General features: G+C 36.2%; 1 long non-coding RNA gene across 1 annotated transcript in view; it reads right to left on the bottom strand.

Moving 5' to 3' along the window:
• The window catches only part of LOC129007263 (uncharacterized), a 59,109-nt gene extending 42,582 nt beyond the window's left edge, over nucleotides 1-16,527 (bottom strand). Inside the window, exons 1-3 of the long non-coding RNA XR_008492273.1 lie at nucleotides 16,235-16,527; nucleotides 13,745-13,949; nucleotides 12,309-12,414 (exon numbers count right to left, since the gene is read on the bottom strand). This is a non-coding gene — a long non-coding RNA (uncharacterized LOC129007263). The remainder of the gene's footprint in view (nucleotides 1-12,308; nucleotides 12,415-13,744; nucleotides 13,950-16,234) is intronic.
• Nucleotides 16,528-22,235: the final 5,708 nt, after the last annotated feature.

Here is a 22,235-nt window from a genome sequence, read left to right as displayed (position 1 = left end):
TATTTCTCTGGCAAATCGCTGCTCATTCTTCAAACTCCCTGCAAGTGTTTCTCTGTAAAGTCTTTCCTAATGATTTCTACACCTGAATTTGAAAAGATCCTTTTCTCCTTTATGCTTCTCCACTGTAACCTCATACACTTTTTTATTGTATACACTATACTATGTTAATATTGATGTGTACTCTGTCTCCCTTCTATGCTCTGAACTCTTCCTGTCATATACCTATATCATCTACCTTCACATTCCAGGTGCCTTTGAAATTGATTGACACATAGAGGTTAGTAAGTGCTATGAGAATGAGTAAATTGAGTAAGTAAATTTCTATGGTAAATCTCCATTGACTATGAAAAGGAAAGAATATCTGTCCACCATCGAAACTCTGAACCAATCTCTTTTATATATCTCATAAATAACTGATTCTGTATTTAACTCGTGTAGATACATGTAGCAGACTGAGGTTAAAAGTGTTATTTTGCCAGATGATGCAAAGTCTCACAAAACAATAAACTGGAGTTATGACAAGTCTCAATGACTATTTAGTGAGGCCCATGGAACATGGCTGGAATAAATGCAATGAATGAACATGGCATGTAGAAGATCAGAATGAAAAAGGGGATGCTAATGCCACATGGCAAGAGGTCAAGTTGATAAAGATGATGAAGGGACATTTTTATAAATATAGAAATTGATTATTCAAGTAAAAGTTTTGTTTATATTTTTTTCCAATTTTGTTGTTGTTGTTGTTGTTAAACATATCCTTTAATAGCTCCCTAAGAAATGATGCACAGAGGCTAAATTTTTGGAGGCTTTTCTTCTCTGAAAAATGCCTTTACTCTACTTTCATTCACGTTTAATTAATAGTTTGGATTGGATAAAATTATATTTCAGAAATACAATTTTCTTCATAATTTTGAAGATATTTCTTCTTTATGTTCCAGCTTCCGGTGCAAGCTGATATCTGAATCCATTCTGACTCCTAATCGCTTGTAGACAGCTTTCTTTTCTTCCTCTCTGGAAAGTTATGAGAATGTTTCTTTTTTCCCGTTATCTAAAATGTCTGTGAATGTGACTTAGCGATATTTTAATGCACTGTGCTGAGCCCTAAATGGGCCCTTTTTGTCTGGAAACTCTGGAAAATTTTCTTGATTTCTTTAATGGTTTTCTTCTTAATATTCTCCTGTTTTCTTGACTTGGAATGTCCATCACTTATATGTTCAACTTCCTAGAATGAGCCACTAATTTTCTTATGTCTTCTTGCTTTTTTTTGTTTATATATATATATATATTCTCTGAAAAAGTTCCTCAACCTTACTCACTAAACTTTTTACTTTAGTTCTTTATTTCTCCTTTTTCAAAAATTTATTTTTGCTGTTTGTATTTTTTTCCTTTTTTATGGTTGTTGCTTTTAATAGCATCTTGTGTGGTTGAAGTATTCCTCTTATTTCTTTGATAAATTAATAATATTTCCTCCATGTTTCATATTAAGTTGTTTTTGCTTCTTTTGTGCCCTACACTTATTTAGGTGATTGGAACCCTTTGCACAAAGATAGAACTTCTAAATTATAAGCTTTACTACAAATTAATAGGGCTGTGCCATATATTGGGGGATTTTAGTATCTTTAGATTTTTTATTTTAGGCTGGCTGGACAGATCAAGAAAGGACATTCCAAACTCTTAACCAGAGGGTATAAGCACAACTGTCAGTATTTTAGAAGCCAAGAAAGACAAGTGTGCTAAAGCTTTTAACCATACTATGCAAACTTTTTTAGAATTCTCTTTTTTCATGTGGTATTTTTCTATTACCCAACTTTTCCTAATGTCAAAGTCCTACTATATTAGACTTCCCAGAAGAACATAGTAAATAAAAACCAACAAAAAAAAGGCCTAACTTCTAACTTTCTGCTGGCTGCAGGAGGGAAATTACCCAGTTGTGGTGAGCAAGCGAAGCTATCTGGGAATCTAACTCCTTTTTGAAGAATCTTCATTAACAGCCACACCATAAGCCTGCTTCCAATTCATGATGCCTTTGGAATTTCAACAACTCAAGTTAAATTCTTCTTGAATTTTCTCATTAGACTTCCAGTCCAAGTTGGATAATGGAAAAATACCACATGAAAAAAGATAATTCTATAAAAGTTTGCATAGTCATTGTTAAAAGCCCTAGCACTTTTGTCATTCTTGGCTCCAGTCTGCTATACCAGTGGCCATTTCTTTGTTGGCTTCCTAGCTCACAAAATGTTATTGCTTTCCTTCCAAGGAGGATGACATAACAAGGAAAAAAAGAGTAACTTGATGGATGAGAAACCTCACAAACACTACCTCAGCCAAGTGATCAAGGTCGACTTTAACAGTCTCAAGTCATGTTGATAATATATACACTGGATATAATATGGAGAAAATGACCCTTTACCTCTTCAACATCTATTTACAAAATCAAAAGCATCAGGAAAATATATGATTGACAAACATGCTTTTACCAAACACCTGACCAGTACTTCTCAAAACTATCAAAGCTACCAAAGACAAAAAGAAACCATCACAGTTAAGAGGAATGTAAGGAGACTAAGGAGCCTAAGGGGGCATGACTATTAAATACATTATTAAATACAGTGATATCCTGGATGCAATCCTGGAAAGGAACCAATAGGTAAAAACTAAAGAAATTTGAATGAAGTATGAACTCTAGTTAATGATAATAAATTAATATAGTCAATTAATTGTAATAATGTATCACATTAACATATTAATAATAGAATAAACTTGGTATGGGGCCTATGAGAATCTCTGTACTACTTTTATAATTTATTTATAAGTCTAAAACTCTTCTAATAAATAAAGTTTATTTTAAAATATTGCTATTATTTCTCACTTTTTTCTTGTGAGTTTACATCATTTCAAAAAAATCCTACTACTCTTATTTAGTATGGTTTTAAAAGAGATAAATGCAAATGCTCAGTCCACTGTCCTTACCTAGTTGTATCTAATATTCCATTTTAATTCATATACCCTATGCATCTATGATGTTACCCTATTTTAAACTCAAGTAAAACCTCCCATGAATTTTGTTCAGCATATGCTCAAAGTAATGGGAAAAGCTATTACACAAAAATGGACGAAACCAGATCATCAAAAACCTACACTAGCATGTTGTAAATTAAATAATGAAAATTTTGCAGGAAGTAGAAATCTAAACCAGAGGGTACTAGGTAAACAAAAAATATCTGGAAATTTAAAAAAAACTATATTGGAAAATAGTATTGACATTTAATATGATTTCATTACAATTTAAGATTCAAGTTGACCTTATTTAGTTAAAATTTTTCATCTTTAACTATGTAACATTCAATTACTTTAGTAAACTTTTTTTGTGGTAACAATTCTGTGTTCTATTTCTCTTACAAGATTTCTAGTCTGCTTGATACTGAATTTACAACAAAGTGGATACATTTAAAACCCTTCTGGCTGACTGATAAATGAAGAACATTTCTAAAATTAGGAAGGCATTGTATACTTGCTCCACCCTAAGCCATAGTTACAGATGCTGAATCCTTAGTTTTGCTGAGAGCACATTCCATCCAGTGAAAGGACACAGACATTAACGACTTTTGAAAGTATTTCTTCAGTGGCAACTGAAACACTCTAGTCTCACTGAAATCCCGTAAAACATGATTTCTATATAAGAAGTCCTGAAACTTTCCTTAACATGATTTGATATATTAGCCTAGAATGGTCAGCATAACTACAATCCAACAGAACTTTCATGTATCTCCCAAAAGACCCTCAAATCAAACAGACAAAAATGCCAATGCTCTACTGTGACTCTGACCAGAATTCCAAATGGTACAAACAGTTGGTACCACTTCACTATAAAAATACTAAGGAATCCTAACGATACATTCTATATTAAATGTTTCATTATTGGACACTTCTGTTTCAGATTCAACCTTGCAGTTTCATGATTCATGTTTCATGATTATTGCCATGATTCGCGCATCATTCATCCCATTTCTTTAGAAATTCATTCTCTCCTTTGTCCTACACATATACACATGTATGCATATACATGTAAATCACATGTCAAGACCCTTGGTTTCCCAGTGATCAATTCATGGCCTCATGTCCACCAAACCATGCTCTGTGCTTATAGTCAGTCTAATTAAAGTCCTAGTTTTTCATTTGCAGAATTTGATTAAATTAGACATCTCAAAGAGGTAAAGGTTTTGACTGGTCAAACGTAAACTCACTGTTTTCACAGTTACAATAATAAAAGTCTTACAGAATATGTTTAGTGAATATGTTTATATTTAAATATAAGGTGTAAAGTGAAGGAAGGAAGGCATCTCTATTCAGTGTGTGATCTATTAAATACCTGGCAAGTTATAAATGTACAAAGGAAACTTTAGGATCTCAAAACGTATATTGATACTGAGTTCAAACTCACTGTGTGCATGCTTTGCTTTAGACCATATTTAAACTTCCTGATCCCCAATTTTTTTCCTAGGAAAAAACAGACCTTAATGTGTAATAATTCAGGAAAATTACTAAATCTAAAAGGAAATATTACCATATACGTATGGTCTTTTCAAGTACTATCCAAGGTCACTTTTTGAAAACAGAATTTTTTGAAAAAAAAATTGTACAGCACTAGAAAATTATTGAATTGGATGGAATCTAGCTGATCATATTTCTTTTATGCTGCTTATGAAACTATCACACAAGTCCTTCAACCTGAATCTCTCTGGCTTTAGATTCCCTGAAATTAGCTGCTACTAAGTGTTCAGCAAGATGCTAATATCTCACAAATCAGTTCTCCGAGGAATGGTAGGTAGGAAATTGCTCTTTGTTTAAGCTTTAGATCTAGTTTCATCTTCAGGGATTTCTAGGAGTTGAGCGATTATGTTCCTCTTATCTGTTCTCAGACACACATCTGTTAGTCATCAGCCAGACTCAGTCCCATTGAAACCGAAGATTCAAAACTGCCCTCAAAGAAGCAGCAAATCATGCTAGGCAAATAAAAGAACTGCAAAAAAAGGCCAGGCGTGGTGGCTCACACCTGTAATCCCAGCACTTTGGGAGGCCAAAGCGGGTAGATCATGAGGTCAGGAGATCGAGACCATCCTGGCTAACACGGTGAAACCCCGTCTCTACTGAAAATACAAAAAATTAACCGGGTGTGGTGTTGGGCGCTTGTAGTCCCAGCTACTCGGGAGGCTGAGGCAAGAGAATGGCGTGAACCCGGGAGGCAGAGCTTGCAGTGAGCCGAGATCATGCCACTGCACTCCAGCCTGGGCAACAGAGCGAGACTCCGTCTCAAAAAAAAGAAAAAAAAGAAAAAAATGGTACAATTCTATCCAGAAACAAATATTATTGACCACGTTCTCATTAAAACAAAACTCTCAGGAATGTTTTCCTAAAACAAACATTTACTTTACTTTTATTAAATTAAAGATAAATTAATCCTATTAACTTTCATAGTACTTGACATGACAAGAGTTGGAAGTTCTATAATTTCCAACGGCTTCAGACATTCCAGCAAAGATAAAATATGTTACTGGTAGCAATTATTTGAAGCATGGGGATGCAGAGTTAAAAAAAATCACCAGTATAAGATGATAGTGTAAGAGAGTTCAGGAAGAAAATAAATGGAGGTGAAGAAGGCATGTATGAACAAATACTATGATGTTTAATCCTTTGAGCAATCCCAGGAGGTAAGTACCACCGTGGTCATTTTGTGGATGGGGAAGCAGTTTTAAAGACGCTAAATCACTAGCAATAGCCAAGTCAGTACAGTTGATTCTCATTATTTGCATATAGTATTAAGAGGTCTGCTGTAGAAAGGCAACACCGGACAGAGTGCCATGGGACACAGAAGAAACTCAGTCTGGACAGGGTTAAAGTGAGACATTCTCTACTCTGTTCCTCATCGTGAGATATGTTATAGATATGTATCTGTCTGAGAGAAGCCACCCATCAAGACTCTGGTACCCAGAGTGAACACATTCAGGTAATAGCTGTCCTCAGAGGATGTCATGTTTATGTCTTATTCAGCAAATGGTAGCCACAATTGTACAGCTGTTACTAAAGATTGTGAGTCATAATTTGTTTATTCTTTATTTATTAATGTATTTATATATTGCATTATTTCAAAAACTAATTTGTGGTAGCCAAGTCAGGAAAATGTTTGTTTTTCTTTTTCTTTTTTAATTTTTGGCTCTGCTACAAACAAGTATCTTTGAGCAATTCAGTCAGCCCTTCTTGGACTCAATTTTCTCATCTAAAAATGAAGAAATGAATTCAAATTTTCCATGAAATCTCTTCTTTCGTTTCTTTATACAATGCTTTGATTTCTTTAATATGCTCAATGAGAATTGAAAAAGACTGTGAATAAAATACTGTATGAAGAAGGAGGCTACATAAATGCAAAGTAATAATAATATAAATGCAAAACAATAATTATCCCTGAGTTCTGGCACTTTACTACCAGTTATGACATTAGTAGGTAGGTGATTCACAGGAGCACAAGGGTCATGATTAAGGCAATAATGAGAGTGACTTAGAAAAAGCAAAGCTAAGTAAACACAACATGAATAGGCAATAATTAAGTGGGTGCAGCCTATTTAAAAATCAAAGTTACAAGGTAAGAATAAATTTATGGTTTCCAAGAATGGGAACCAAAGCAGGATACAATGAAGAGAAACTTGGAGGAAAAATACAGGCTAAATATGATCAAACATCCACAATAATACAAAATCCTAAATTCTGGAGGGCTCTGAATTACATAAATTGCTTCAAAAAGTTTTCCAGGGTAAGACATTGGGGAACTTGAAAGACTCCACAAAGTAGTTTGCCCCCAGATAAGACTACTCTTGCTAATATGCTTCCTCACCTCTGTGATGTGGATTCCAGGTGATCCCCAATGAGGGTTCACAGCTGTTAACCTAAGGATACTCTCTCCTGAGGCTAACAGTTTCAAAGCCAGATGCCTTCTTTCTGGGGCTTTCAAGGTGACCTGGTTGCTCTAATTCTTTTATATGGTAGACCACTGCCCTTCCTCCCTCAATCCCAGAAATACAACTTAAGTTCAACTTCCATACCTGCCTGGCAGTGGGACCACTGCACATAGGAATAGGGATAAAGACGGTTGGAAGAATGAAAGGAAAGGAAACACGTGAATTACTGTTTGACTTTACCCACAAATATAATACCAAGTAATAAATCACCATACAGGTGTAAATACTCTCCTCAGATGTGGGGATGGTAACCATCTCAGCCTGGTCTGTTCTTGGAGCTTGGATAAACCTCATTGAAGAACTGTAGATTAAGGTATTTGTTGAGTGAACTTTGTGAGAACTTTCTTATAATAAGGGCTTTTAAAAAATGTTACCAATTTTTATATGTTATCACATTAATTCATGCCATTTCTGTATGGTATTCACTTCAAAAAACCGTAGTGTAGATACTATTATCAAGGCAATTTAGTCAAGTCCTTTGTCTCAGATATGTTTCAAGTCTTTGTCTCAAATATGACAAACAATAGTTAATTCAGTCAATTCAGCAAAAGACATTCATTGATGAAATTCTGTTAGATTACTGTTTGGCAAGATCTGAAGCCCCGCAAAAAACATTCTTTGGTGAAAGTTTTAATACTTTAGTTAATTTTTTTGGCATCTTATATTTATTTAAATAACTTAGTTATTGCATATTATATTTAAAGTATGAGATTGCAACGAGTATTAGTTTCTAGTTTGATAATCATATTTCCTCATTGTCTTATCCAGATATTTTGGGAGATTCCTCATGTATTTTGAGAAATTAGCTACTTTTAAAAATAATTCATTTCAAAATAAAACACAAAATAATCACAAAATAAATCACAAAATAAAACGCAAAATAAATCACACAAATCAGATGTATGGTGAAGCCAAGAGGTCAAGAAATACAGCCTTGCCAACCATTCCAGACGCCCCTTTCCTGTGGTCCCTCCAGTTTCAACCCTCTCCCTTCCTATATGCAATTAGTGCCCTCACTTTTGCAGTAATCACTTTTCTCTGTGTGTGTATGTGTGTGCACTTTAGCCCAGACTTGTCTTTCAAAATACCATCCTTTATCTGTGCCATTTTAAAATTTTGATTTAATGTATCCTTTAAATATACATCCTGTTCTTTACACAATGTTTAATCTGTAGTTTCTTACAGTCTCTGATTTTGCAGATTGCGTACTCATGGTACATTTAAATATGTTCCTCTGGGCTCTGTATTTTCTGCAAATTGGTAGGTGAACTTGAGGCTTGAGCAGCTTCAGGTTTGATCCCACTGGCAGTAGTACTGGTATTGTGTCCTTCCTAAATGAGGCCCATAAGGTCTGGTTGTCTATCATTTTGGAAAAGAAATTATTTATATTCAATGCCTAAATCCATTAATGCATTGGGGATTGAAAAATATAGATACTATAATTGATCATTACTTTTTAATTTAGATATTAATTAGTTTTATTAAAAGATGCTATTTTTGTACTACCTTATTGGTTTCCTAGGATTACAATTCATATAGCAGAGGCAGGACAAAATTTTCCCTTTGTTTACCAGTTTTAAGATAATTGATTTATCTCTTATCATACTCTAAAAGGCAAGCCAGTTTTTACAAAACACCACTATGAATTCATGGATTTAAACAAATCTAATGATTTTAATAATGGCAAGTATTTTATTTTTGAAACTTAAATTATCCCATGTTTGGCTAGCAGGGGCCTCTTTAAATAGACCCCTGAGTCTTTTTGGCATGACATCATTAGTCTTTGATAGCTTCCTATCTGGAATGACAAGACGTTTTAGACTTGTACATTTATGTCTCAACCTGAAATCAGCCACTTCTCCAAGAAGTTGTGATCTCCTTTTAGCAGGATGCATTATTTCAAGACCATAGTCTAGACACTATGCATGCTCATAGGTACTGTATTGGCAGTGTGAACCGGTAAATGTTATGGACTGAATGTTCCCCATCTTGCAAATTCAGACGTTGTAACTCTTACCCTCAATGTGGCTGTATTTCCAGATGGGGCCTCTAGGAAAGTAATTAAGATTAAGTGAGGTCAAAAAGATGAGGCCCCAATCCAAGATGATTGGTGTCCTAATAAGAAGAGACACCAGAAAGTGACCCCTGCAACACACAAGGACACACACGTACACACACACATTGAGGAAAGGCCATGTGAACACACAACAAGAAGGCAGTTGCAGTCTGTATTCCTAGGGGAAAGCCATGACTACTACAATCCTTAATCTTAAACTTGCAGCCTCCAGAACTGGCCCAAAATATATTTCTGTGGTTTAAGCCCACCCAGTCTATGGTATTTTGTTATGGCAGCCCAGTCCAACCCAACCAAGACAGTAAATCTTGAGCAACCACATTTATACACACAAAACAAAGCAAAAAGCCCTGCTTTGTAGCATTCGATGGTCTCCTTGGTGTAAATATTCCCACTATGGCCAATTTCAAGTTATCAAGGTGAAATCTCTGAAAACAGAATTGCAAAGAAATGTGTACAACTAGGTCTCATGAGCTACATTACCTGTGTATATCATCTTTACATAGAACCTCTTTCCCTTGAACTCTTATTTATTGGGGACCTACAAGAAGCTGTGTTTAATGTTTACCACTAACATTTTGTCATTTTGTGAGTAGATCTATCTGATCCACTCATAGATTCCACTGGAAGGGCTCCCGGCAACAATGTTTTCTGAGTCCTTACAAGTTGATAATACTACTTTTTGCTTTTCATATTATGGAGCTTTGCTGGTCAGGCACCATGGTTCAGGCCTGTAATCCAAACACTTTGGGAGGCTGACACAAGGGCATTGCTTGAGTCCAGGAGTTAGAAACCAGCCTGGCAACATGGGTGAACAAACCCCGTTCCTAGAAAAAATACAAAAATTAGCCAGGCATGGTGGTGTACACCTGTGGTTCCAGCTACTCAGGAGACTGACGTAGGAGAATCACCTGAGCCCAGGAAGTTGAGGCTGCAGTGAGCCATGATTGTGCCACTGCACTCCAGCCTGGGTGACAAAAGAGGCCCTGTCTCAAAAAAAGTATTTTCCCCTGTGAAAATATAAAATACCTGACCTCATTTTTTTCTGGCATACATTGATGCTGATAAAAAAGTTTGATAATGATCAAAAAAATTTTTTTCCTTTAGAATCACCTCCAGACCCCATACCCCTGATTTTTTTTCCTGAATTAAAAAAAAAAAGTTAGACTATGTTTCAGTTTAGTGTTTTGTGGCTGGGTCAACTGTGTACTAAACTCTCAGATATGTATTGCATTTTTCCAACATGTAGTTTTAAATTCTTATTTTTATTTTAAGAAAATTTAATTAAATTATAATTTTTAGTGTTTCTTTTCAGCTTCCTCCTTCAGAGACTTCTGTTTTCTCATTTTTGTCTGCTCCATTAGTATTTCTCCATTAGTGTTTCTCTTGTGTTTCTCTTGTGTTCTATTTTATTCTTTGTTTCTATCTGAAGTGATCTTTTTTATTTTATATCTGCTTTCTTGTGTTCTGCCATCTCATGTGGATTTGTGAATTGTAAATTAATTAATTAATTAATTAATTAATTTGAGACACAGTCTTACTCTGTTCCCCAGACTGGAATGTTGTAGCATGATCCCAGATTACTGCAGCCTCTGCCTACCAGGTTCAAGTAATTTTCATGCCTCAGCCTCCTGAGTAGCTGGTATTACAGGCACACAGCCAGACACCCAGCTGATTTTTGTATTTTTAGCAGAGATGGGGTTTCACCATGTTGGCCAGGCTGGTTTCAAACTCCTGACCTCAAATTATCTGCCTGCCTTGGCCTCCGAAAGTGCTGGAATTACAGGCATGAGCCACCATGCCTGGCTGAGTTTATTCTGAAATAATAGTCATACTCTTGAGCACATCTTTATGAGTGGTAGGTATATTTATTGCTAGGTATACTCTTTTCTTGTTTTCTTACAATAATTTGTACAGAATTTAACCCTGATGCATTTTTGTTCATTCTTATATGGTATAATTTTTTTCAAACTTTAGAAAAATGTGGGGTTTAGAGAAGCTTTTCTAACTTTATAGAACTTCTTTTTTTAATGTAGTGTGGGGACTTTGTGAGCATTCTAAACTTTGTTTCACTTCCATCTCCACTTTTCTTTTTTCTTTTTTTTCCTTTTTTTTTTTTTTTTTTGAACAGTTTCTCCTATCTCCTTTATCCCTAGCTTGCTAAATTTTGAAGCTGCTTCCAATAGTTTTTCCTCAGAGTTAGGGAAACCAAATAAAAAAAAAGTCAGTTTTGAAGTTTCACAAAAGCTGTTAGACTTCCCCATTCTCATCATACCTTCTTACAGTCAGCCCCTTGCACTCTGTTGTTACTGGAGTGGGGAAGGTACCTCCCAATATTTGCTGTTTCCAAATTAACCTGAAGCCCTTTCCAGATGTCACTGTTTCGGAATTCTCCTATTCTCAGGTCCATCAGCCTACTTTGTTGGATTCCAGTTTTCTTCCATATAGATGTTAATAACATTCAGCCCTTTCGATTGAGAGCCTGCTTGGTTTTTGATACCTTGCCCCCTAGTTATATTGTGTATGATCTCTGTGGAGTTTTGGTTTTGTTAACTAGCTCCTCAGTCTGGAGATTTCAAGAGACTCCAAAACTATGCTTCCATCACTGCCACTTTTTCAGAATTGATCAGCACTGGATCTTTACCTTATATAGTCTTGCAATTCTTCTGGTAATTATTTTTTGTACCAGATCATCTACTAATGTTTGGTTGTGAATAATGTGATGTGATTATTTCTTTTCCCATGCTAACAGGTAATAACTTAGGTAATAACCCCAAACATCAAGTTAAACAGAACTGACACTGTAGCATATGCAACATTAGATAGAAAATGGTTAAAATAGGGAAAACACTTCTTAAGGGCAGTTTAGTAGGAATCTACATCTAAACTGTATTTTTAGAAAATTCTTGCAAATATAATTGGACATATACACAGAGATAGGTGAATTTTCAGCACAGTGTTCAGAATAAATATTAGAAGCAAGCTAAATGTTTATCAATAGGAGATTAGTGAAAGCATATAATGCAACCATTTAAAATGACTCCACATAGCTATACTCAATACTTAATGGAAAAGTTCTGCAATTATTCTTTTCCAGACTTGTTAAAACACAATGATATTTTATAGGAAATATGTATATATGCAGGTATTAGTCTGTTTTCTACTGCTATAAATAAATGCCCAAGAGTGAGAATTTATAAAAGAAAGAAGTTTAATTGACTCACAGTTCTGCATGGCTGAGGCCGCCTCAGGAAACTTGCAATCATTGCAGAGGAGGAAGCATGTCTTATATGGTGGTAGTCGAGAGAGTGAACAAGGAGGAATTGACACCTATAAAACCATCAGATCTCATGAGAACTCACTCACTATCACAAGAACAACAGAAGGGGATCCACACCTGTGATCCAATCATCTCCCACCAGGTCCCTCCCTCCACACATAGGGATTATGGGGATTACAGTTCAATATGGGCAGTTCTGTACAGTTCGATTTGGGCAGGGACACAGAGCCAAACCATATCAATACAAATATATACATATACATAGAAAGGTATCATTGACTTCTGGTGACGTAATTTCTATTGATTAAAAATATTTTTGTATGGCTTTATTTTTCAACATGATAGTGCATCACTTTTATATGCAAGAGAAGTATAAAGCTCCTTTCATTAGGATGTGAGGAAGAAAAACAGCACTGGAATTCAACAGATCTCATAACAAATACAATCATCTTCATTATTTGCAGGCTCCACATTTGCAAATTTGCCTACTTGCTAAAATTTATTTGTAACCTCAAAATCAATATGCACTTCACTTTTGCAATCACTCACAGGCATGAGCAGAGTGTTAAAAAATTTGAGTTTTCTGAAGAGCATGTTTCCAGCTGAATTCAAACAAGGCAGCACTCTGCCTTCCTGTTTCATCTCTCATACTGTAAACATGTGTCCATTTTGTGGTCTATTTATGCCATGTTTTTTGCATTTCGTGCTTCTTGTTGATGACTTGGCTGCTTAAAATGGGCCCTGATTATAGTGCTGAAGTGCTATCTAGTGTTCCTCAGTGCGAGAAGACTGTCATGTGCCTTACGGAGAAAATAGATATGTTAGATATGTTTTTTGCAGGCATAAATCATAGTGCCTGCTGTGAGTTCAATGTTAATGAATCAAAAATATATATTAAATAAGGTATCTTTAACTAGAAACACACAAAACACAAGGTGATTGATCAATTGACAAAAATGTTAAGACCAGATACCTAACCCTATATTTCTTCTAGGAGCAATGGTTCTGTATTTGCTACTTCAGTGTTTATGAAGACTTTATATGTAGTGTTCAGCCTTGGTTTGCCCCAGTTTTCAAATTTGAGATTTTAGACATCTTTTTTGGATGTCTTCAATATGTTCTTCAGAAATGCTTGCTACTTGCTTTGTTTGTCAACACTGGAAGGTATTTTATTTTCTTCTTTGTGCATTTATCTGTAATATTTTCTTAGAGAATGGGCTTTTATTTTAAAATATTTCCCATTGGTGCTCAGGCTACAAAATCTCCTTGGGACAAAAGCATGATGTCATGTAAACCTTTCTTTATGTGACCTTCCAATGTTAGCCATGCTTAAACTTTTACTTGGTTGAAACTGCTAAAGAAGAATGTCTGGTTACGTACCTCATTTCCTTATGTAGGAAGCTGCATTGGTCAGATCCCGCTGCTATAACAAAATACCATAAATTGGACAGCTTATAAACAACATAAATTAATTTATTGTAGTTCTGGTGTCTGGAAAGTGCAAGATCAAGGTGCCCAAAGATTCGGTGCCTGGAGAGAGCTTGCTTTCTGGTTCATAGATGGCAGATTCTCTATATGTCCTTACCTGGAAAAAGGAGGTGAGGATCTCTGTAGACTCTCTTTTATAAGGGCACTAATCTCATTAGTGAAGGTTCCAGCCCCATGAACTAATACCTCCCATGGACCCCAGCTTTTAATACTATCATCACGTTGGGGGTTAGCATTTTAAAATTTAAATTTGGGGGATGGGCTGTACAAGCATTCAGACTACTGCACAGCATAAGACAAATATTATAAATGTTGCTTTTTAAATTTAGAAGTAGAGGAAATATGCTTGAGCTACTCAAGACCAATATAATAGTTCACAATTACATTATTTTGGGAAACGGTATCTGATTCATTTATTGTAGAATTTTGCAATGCTAAAAGCTAAAAAGTTATTAATTAAGCTATTAGGATTAGTATTTATTAGATATTTAGAGTGTAGTAACCTCTTTGGTAAGTTCTATGTGTTTCTAAAAGAGATATAGTACATAATTGTGATTACATCAGACTTTTAAGCTTTGTCCTTGACATATGAGTGGGATTTAGATATTCAGATATGATCAAATAGGCATGCCAGATGAGGAAGAATCCACAGGAAAAGTCAAAAGAAGGAAAATAATCATGTTGTATGTTGGAAATAGTGAGATGTTCTACCTGACTAAGCTGCATTTCATAGAATAATAGGAAATTATTAATGCACTTGAATATAGGATTCCAGAAATGTTTGTATCCTTGACACCTAATTGCTCAACAGTATCAGTTGAGTTAAAGTAATCTAAGAGATATGTTCATCCTACTCATTCATTTTACAAAGAAGGAAACTTAAGCCTGGATAAGTCAGGTTACTTCTGCAAATCCCACTTGAAACAAATTGCACACACTCACCAATATCTCCTAATTCCTGTTCCAGTGCCATATCCAATACTAAAATGTTCCAGAAGGAATAAGTCATTTAATGTTCACCCACCCAAAATCCACTAGAAGCTTATTATAAAGATTCTGTTGAAGACAATACAAACGCAGAAAAACTGAAATCTCCTTAGAATACCTTGTAAAAAAGGAAGGGTACCATTTCAAATGAAGGAGATATGACTCTGATTTAATCTTCCATAAAATCCATAGTACAAAGAGGCTGAGATTTTTTAAGACTATGGGTTCAGGCTCCAATAGCAGCTTTTCTCCAAAGGAAAACAGGTGAAACACCTCAGCTCAACTAGTGTATGCTAAGTGGTGGGATGATTCGTCAAAGACGTTCAGATTTACTGAACATTTTCTGCCCTTAGAACAATATTGGTACTGGTAATGCCTATCAGTATCGAGGGGACAGGTCATTCATTGTAAACCTTTACTTCCACATCTTCTCAAGGAAATCCAAGTGTATCAATACAAAGTGGAAAATGCTCCCCCATCATCAGCTAATTGTTCTATGCCCTTCCAGACATCCAGCTCTTTCTAAACAGTGGAATGTGGCAAATGCAATAGTTTTCAGATCTTTGGCATGTTTACTGTGAGTGTTAAGCTGATCACCTGAATGTCTCATTTCACAACCATGTGTTTTGTTTTTTCAAAATGTAGAAAACAGGTTTTATAGTACCCATTTTTCTCAAGGTAAATCTCATGGTACTATTTTTATTTCAAATCAATATCTCCTTTAAGTTTGTTGTATTACTATTGTTTGTTTATAGCTTTCCCTATTTTACCCTGACACCTATACTAAAAATAATTAACCTGTGTGGCACACTGAAACCTGAAGCAAACTCCAGATTTCATTGCCTTCTAAATAGTTAATTCTGAGTTAAGTTTTGACGCTGTTGTTCTGTTCTGATTTTACAGTATCCACAGTGCCTAGTACCAGTAGGTACTCAGAATATTTGAGGAACGAATTACTGTCATGTCCTTAGACGTAAAGCACAAAGAATTCCTAGTAAAGGATGGAGCTGTAATTGCAAAGAGAAAAATAATAACAGTGACATCTTTCATGTGTAGGTCACAAGAGAACTAGCTCGCTGTGTGCACTAAACATTTTTCTAGCTGTGTTTTTTATAGATTTTCCAGAGACCCCATCAGCCGGGAAAGCAGGTGTTTTATAGGTCCAAAGAAGTTCATAGACTGACTTAGAGTTGCATATTCAGTAAACAAGTGTTCAAACTCCTGACTTCAAGTCCATTGTTCTCTGTAAGTCCACTATAACAGACTATGCTCAATTTTTATGGGGGTCACAGACTGCAACAATTTGTTAAATACTTCACGATTTTGTCTTTAACATAAATAATTGATATGAAAACTAGTAGCATTGGTATTCTGAGCATTTGACTGGTAACCTACTTGAGGAAGACAGTCATTGTGAGAGGTGACAACGTGCTAGCAACCCTCGCTCGCTCTCCTCGCTCTCAGGGCCTCAGCCTCGGCGTTCGCTCTGGTGGCGCTTGAGGAGCCCTTCAGCCCGCCGCTGCGCTGTGGGCGCCCCTCTCTGGGGCTGGCCGAGGACGGAGCCCGCTCCCTCTCCTCGCGGGGAGGTAACGAGGGAGAGGCGCCGGCAGGAGCGGGGCCTGCGCCCGGCCGGAGCGCCAGCGCCGGTTCCGGTTCCGGGTAGGCGCGAGCTCGGCGGGCCCCGCACTGGGCGTGGCCTGCCAGAGCCTGCTGGGCTTGATCAGGGGATGAGCTCCCTCTGGGATACCTGAGTGCCTGTGGCGAGTGCTAGTGAGAGGTGAAGCTGGCTGGGCTTCTGGGAGGGGTGGGGACTTGAAGAAATTTTCCCCCTAGCTAAAGGATTGTAAAGGCACCAATCAGCACTCTGTCTAACTAAAGGTTTGTAAACGCACCAGTCAGGGCTCTGTGTCTAGCTAATCGAGTAGGGGACTTGGAGAACTTTTCTGTCTAGCTAAAGGATTGTAAATGCACCAATTAGTGTTCTGTGTCTAGGAAAAGGTTTGTAAAGGTACCAATCAGCACTCTGTAAAACAGACCAGTCAGCTCTCTGTAAAATGGGCCAATCAGCAGGATGTGGGTGGGGCCAGATAAGGGAATAAAACCAAGCTAGCAGCGGCAACCCGGTAGGGTCCTCTTCCACGCTGTGGAAGCTTTGTTTTTTTGCTCTTCACAAAAAATCTTGCTGTTGCTTGCTCTGTGGGTCCGGCCGCCTTTATGAGCTGTAACACTCACCATGAAGGTCTGCAGCTTCACTCCTTGAGGCCAGCAAGACCACAAACCCACTGGAGGGATGAACAACTCCAGACGCGCCGCCTAAACAGCTGTAACACTCACCACAAAGGTCTGCAGCTTCACTCCTGGAGTCAGTGAGACCACAAACCTACCAGAGGAAGAAACTCCGGACACACCTGAACATCTGAAGGAACGAACAACCCCAGATGCGCCGCTTTTAAGAGCTGTAACACTCACCACGAAGGTCTGTGGCTTCATTCTTGAAGTCAGCGAGACCAAGAACCCACCAATTCCGGACACGTTGGAAGTTCTAAAAACTTTTAATAGAAAGTATTAACAAATTTAGCTAAATATATGTCATGTGTCAAAGAAATTGTGACATATGTTAGCGGCTGTTTTTGTTTATGTCCCTCAAGAAGAAATCCCATCCATTGTGTATTTAAAATATGCAAATTTCCAGTTAACTTATAAAATTTTTAGTCAGACCACACAACACAGGAAGGCAATGTTAAATAAAACATCTGCAGAGCAGACTAGCCTTTTTTGTTCCTTGTTATAGAAAATATACCTGCCAGAAACTAAAATAGCAGCTTAAATATGATAAATTCATAGAAAAATTTGAAAACCGTGAAAGGACCCTCCTCTGTTTTTATTTTCCTAAACTTATAATCAGGCGTCATATTTGTCTTGCTATTTCAGAGATGTACATCCTCTTCCAAAACTGTTTGCATAGGGGACAGATGCTCTGCAGTGAGCAAATATCAAGGAAATAATGAATTGGAAGTGACAAATGCCTTCAGCCAAAAGTCCAAAGGGAATCATCATCTTGAAATCATACATAGCAGAAGGAGCCAAGGAAAGAATGAAATGGCAAAAGTGCCCGTGTTAATCCAAAAATTAAGCTCAGAGATTGTGTTAGGCCAAGCTAATCGAACCAATCATGGTCTTTCTTTCATTTTGAATTAAAGCGTATTCATAAATAGAGGACATGCTGGAATATTCTCAGCTGGATTAGGGGAAACAAGACAGCTGAATCAGCAGCATAATCAAGAAATATTTGTTATAGTAATGTGGATTTATTGAGCAAGATAAATAGATGTGGCTCTGTCTCTAAGACTTTACAAATGAGGACTGACAGCACTGATCTGGGAAAACGAAACTGTCAAAAACAGAAGATAGATGGGGTGGCATTATGCTAAGAGCAGTTTAGACAGTACTGTGTGTAAATGGAGCTTCTACCTTCTGGAAACTTAAAATCCAAGAAATACAAAAAATAGAAAAAGGCAACAGTCATCATCATCATCACTTGTGCCATTTCTTGAGCTGTTTGGTGGTGCTAAGTAATAGGGCAGGAGCTTTACATGCATTGTCTCCTTCAACCCTCACAACAGCTCTAAAAAGTTATCTTCTCCATTTTACCATTGGAGAATCCAAGGCTTAGCAATCACTTGCTCTAGGTGCGTAGTCAATAATGGGTGGATTCAAAAAGATCTCACTTCAAAGCCTGTGAGGTATTCGTGTATGTTTCTGCCTCCTAAATAAGTCACAAATATATTGGATTATTAATAAAAGAACAAAATTACTAATCCCAGACAGAACTGGATAGTGATAACAATGTGTTGCCTAAGTCACAAAACAAAAAGAAAAAATCAGCCCATTTATTAATAAAATTGCTATTTATGATTGCACAGAGAGGGGGTATCTAGCATATGCATTGACCCTAATTATAATTGCTATTGTGTGAAAACATTGAATGTGTCTAAGTTGCTACTTTGAGAAATGTAAAATAAAAATGCAACTCTATTCTCTCTCAATGTCAGATACCAATGACTGCAATGAACAAAATAGGTTTTAATATAATCAACCAGTGTTTAATAAATAATTAGGGATGTTAAGATAACCTTAACTAATGAATTTCCTATTAATGTCTCTTTACTTATTAAACCCCATAGCCTTTAGCCAGTAATAGAAATACCAAATCTAAATTAAGGGCAGGCATAACTTATTCAGACTTTTTCAAATGAATGTGTTATATACCCTCAAGAAGAATCTAGAAGTTTCTGAATACACACAAAGACAAAGCAGGAATTCTCAAATAATCATGAATGAAAAAAGGATAACAATTTTTCAGTCAAATCACCTAAATAAACTACACTGCTCTACAGAACAGTACACGCTAGGGCCAGATCAATCTTTAAGAAGGAGAAGATGAGAATAGGAAATAGTAACACACATATTTATTGTTTATTGCAGCTAACATTTTTTCATTGTAATTTCTCTTTTAAGACTGTTAGAGTAGGTAAAATTAGCTAATTTCATGAATGAAGAAATTGAGCCATAGAGAAGCTAAGTGATTTCACAAAAATCAGAAAGTGATTAATGGTAGTCCTCATGTTGTAGTGTTTTTGTTTTTGTTTTTATTTAGAGTTTGATGCCTTAAAAGTGAGAGAGGAGGAAAGAGTTGAAGTAAACAGCTACTACAGTTCCATTTTTAGCCTGAATTGGACTGTCTCTCAGTTGAAATTATGGAAATTAAAAAGGGGAGTCAAAATGGGTAGATTTACTGGAGGGCTTCTGTTTGGGGCCAAATATTTCTATGACAGCCACATGAGGCTGCTGCCATTACTTGCTCCATCTTTGGTATTAGGGTAACATTTTGTACAAAAATTGGTTACTGTTTCCCCAGACTCCTGTATTTTTTTTCAAGTGCCAAAAGCCATTGTAGGAAAGAGTTTAAAACTTTTTTTTAATAGAAATGAGTGGCCATCAGCCAAAAGTCTAAAGGAAATTGTCATGTAGAAACTCCGAACAGCAGCATAAATACACAGTCAAGTTTTATGCAGGGAACAAAAAGGGCTGATGGTATAACATGGTCAATAAAATTAACAACAACTCACATCCAGAGACCAAAAATATTTCTCATCTGATCTATGCAATAATTTAAATGTACGGCATTCAACTATAAAAACTGAATCTATTTTCACTTAGGATGTAAAAAACTGCAAAAAAAATTCAATCAAAAACAAGACAGATAACCTACAAAACCATAATTTTTTAGAGCATATCAGATAGTTCAGATCATAAGGCAACCAGGAAAACTGAGATCAATGAGTTGGTAAACCTCCTAGGAGAACAGGGTACGTAAACTCTTACATCTTTGGCATAGCATGGAAGTAAGTGGCCACCATAGAAGCAGCTGAGAAAAAAAGGCTGAAATGTAAACACCTTCTTAAAGTCTGAATACAGACTGCTTCTGGAGAAAAGGCAGGTAACTTTTCAACACCCTAGACATGCTGATTTCAAGAAGTTGTTTGGTACTGGAGGAGGAACAAGAAATTCTTTCCTGACACAGCCATCTGCTGCTGGGGTTGGAGTAGGAAACTCCTAGGTTCTTGTCCTAAAACAAGGCATATTTTTGCTGCAAATGGGGGAGAAACAGGAATCTCATTTACCCTAGCCTCCAGAGATACAAACTTTAGGTTTGTTGCCCTTTAAGAGGAACAGGAAATTTGTTTACTTTCTGGAATCTAGGTTGAGTAGGAAGAGAGGTTACTTGCATTTGAGAAAGGGCAGAAATGCTTAACAAAAAAAAAAAAAAAAAAAAAGGCTGTCTCTACATTTCACATGAAAACTGCCCACTCAGGACTAAGGCAAGAAGAGAATAAACAAGAAACATCTTTACCCTCACCATGAGACTTCAGCTGATATGAAGCAAGAGCAATATATCACAGGGGAAGGGTGAGAACATGGCACAGGCATGAAGAATTCGATGAAACATAAAAGCAAAACAGGAACGTTAGGAGAAGCTCTCCAGCGTCCCACACCTCACGGTAAGCACTAAATCACCACTGGAGATATTTGAAGCCTGTGATGTGCTCAATTTGACAGTGAAAGCAATCACAAGGCCAAATATAGTTCAAATTACAGAAAATATTTACTCAATCTCTCAACATAAGTCTGGGAGAAGAAGAAACATGTGCTTTTCCAGGAAAAGATGGTATTGACTTCAGCCTCTATTATTTTTACATGCAGTGTCCAGCATTTAACCGAAAGCCAGAAGACACAGGAAACACATGGAAAAAAACTGCCCCATGATCAAGAAGTAAAGTAGTCATTAAATCAGATGGTCCAAATGTTGAAATGGTCAGATAGGTAGTTTAAATAACTAAGGTTAATATGTTAAAGGATCTAATGGGAAAGGTAAACAACATGCATGAATATATAGAGGACTTCATCAGAGAGATGCAAACAAACAAACAAAGAAACAAATTGAATTATTAGACATGAAAACACAATATCAAAAGAAACCAATGTCTGTGATGTGATTATCCACACACTGAACACCTGAGAATAAAGAATTCACAAGCATTAAGATGGATCAATAGGTATTATTCAAACTAACACCAAAAGAAAAAAAAAAAAAAGCAGACGAGAGTATCAGAGGCCTTGGGACAAGATCAGTCTAATATATGTATACTTGCCATAGAAAAGGAAGACGCTCCAGATGGACACAATAAATATTTGAATAGATAACATCCTAACATTTCCAAATTTCATTTAAGGTAACACCAAAAATCCAAGTAGCTTAGATAATGCCAAGCAGGATAAATACAAAGAAAAGCTAGGTGTGTCATACTTAGACTGTTAAAAGAAAAAGAAAAACTATTGAAGGCAGTTGAGTACAAAGAAATATTACATAAAGGAAATCAATGGTAAGAATTTTAGCTGACTTCTCATCAAAAAGCAACGAAATCAAGAAGTCAATGGAATGGCATCTTGGATGTGTTGAAATTTTGTAAAAAGAATATTAGAGTTCTACTAGTAAAAAATATCCTTCAAAAATCAACATGACATATAAACACCTACAGAAATATAAATACAAAATAAATTTATATCCAGCAAAGTCACAAGACAAGAAATGCTAAAAGAAATTCTCTAGGTTAAAGCAAAATGTAATCACAAAAAGTCCTTTTATTTTCAATCTGTTCGTATCTATATAATTAATAGATGATTGTTACTTAAAAAAAAAACTATGGTTGGATTGCACACATTTTTTATCCAGGTTAACAGTCTTTGCCTTTGAATTGAGACTTTATTTCAGTTATGTTTAACTGAAGTATTGATATATTTGAAATAAAGCCTTGACTTTTAATTTCTATTATTC

This window comes from Pongo pygmaeus, chromosome 9 (assembly GCF_028885625.2).
Source record: "Pongo pygmaeus isolate AG05252 chromosome 9, NHGRI_mPonPyg2-v2.0_pri, whole genome shotgun sequence".
Taxonomy (NCBI): Eukaryota; Metazoa; Chordata; class Mammalia; order Primates; family Hominidae; genus Pongo; species Pongo pygmaeus.
Note: the sequence above shows the minus strand (reverse complement) of the source record. Positions and strands in the feature narration are given on the sequence as shown.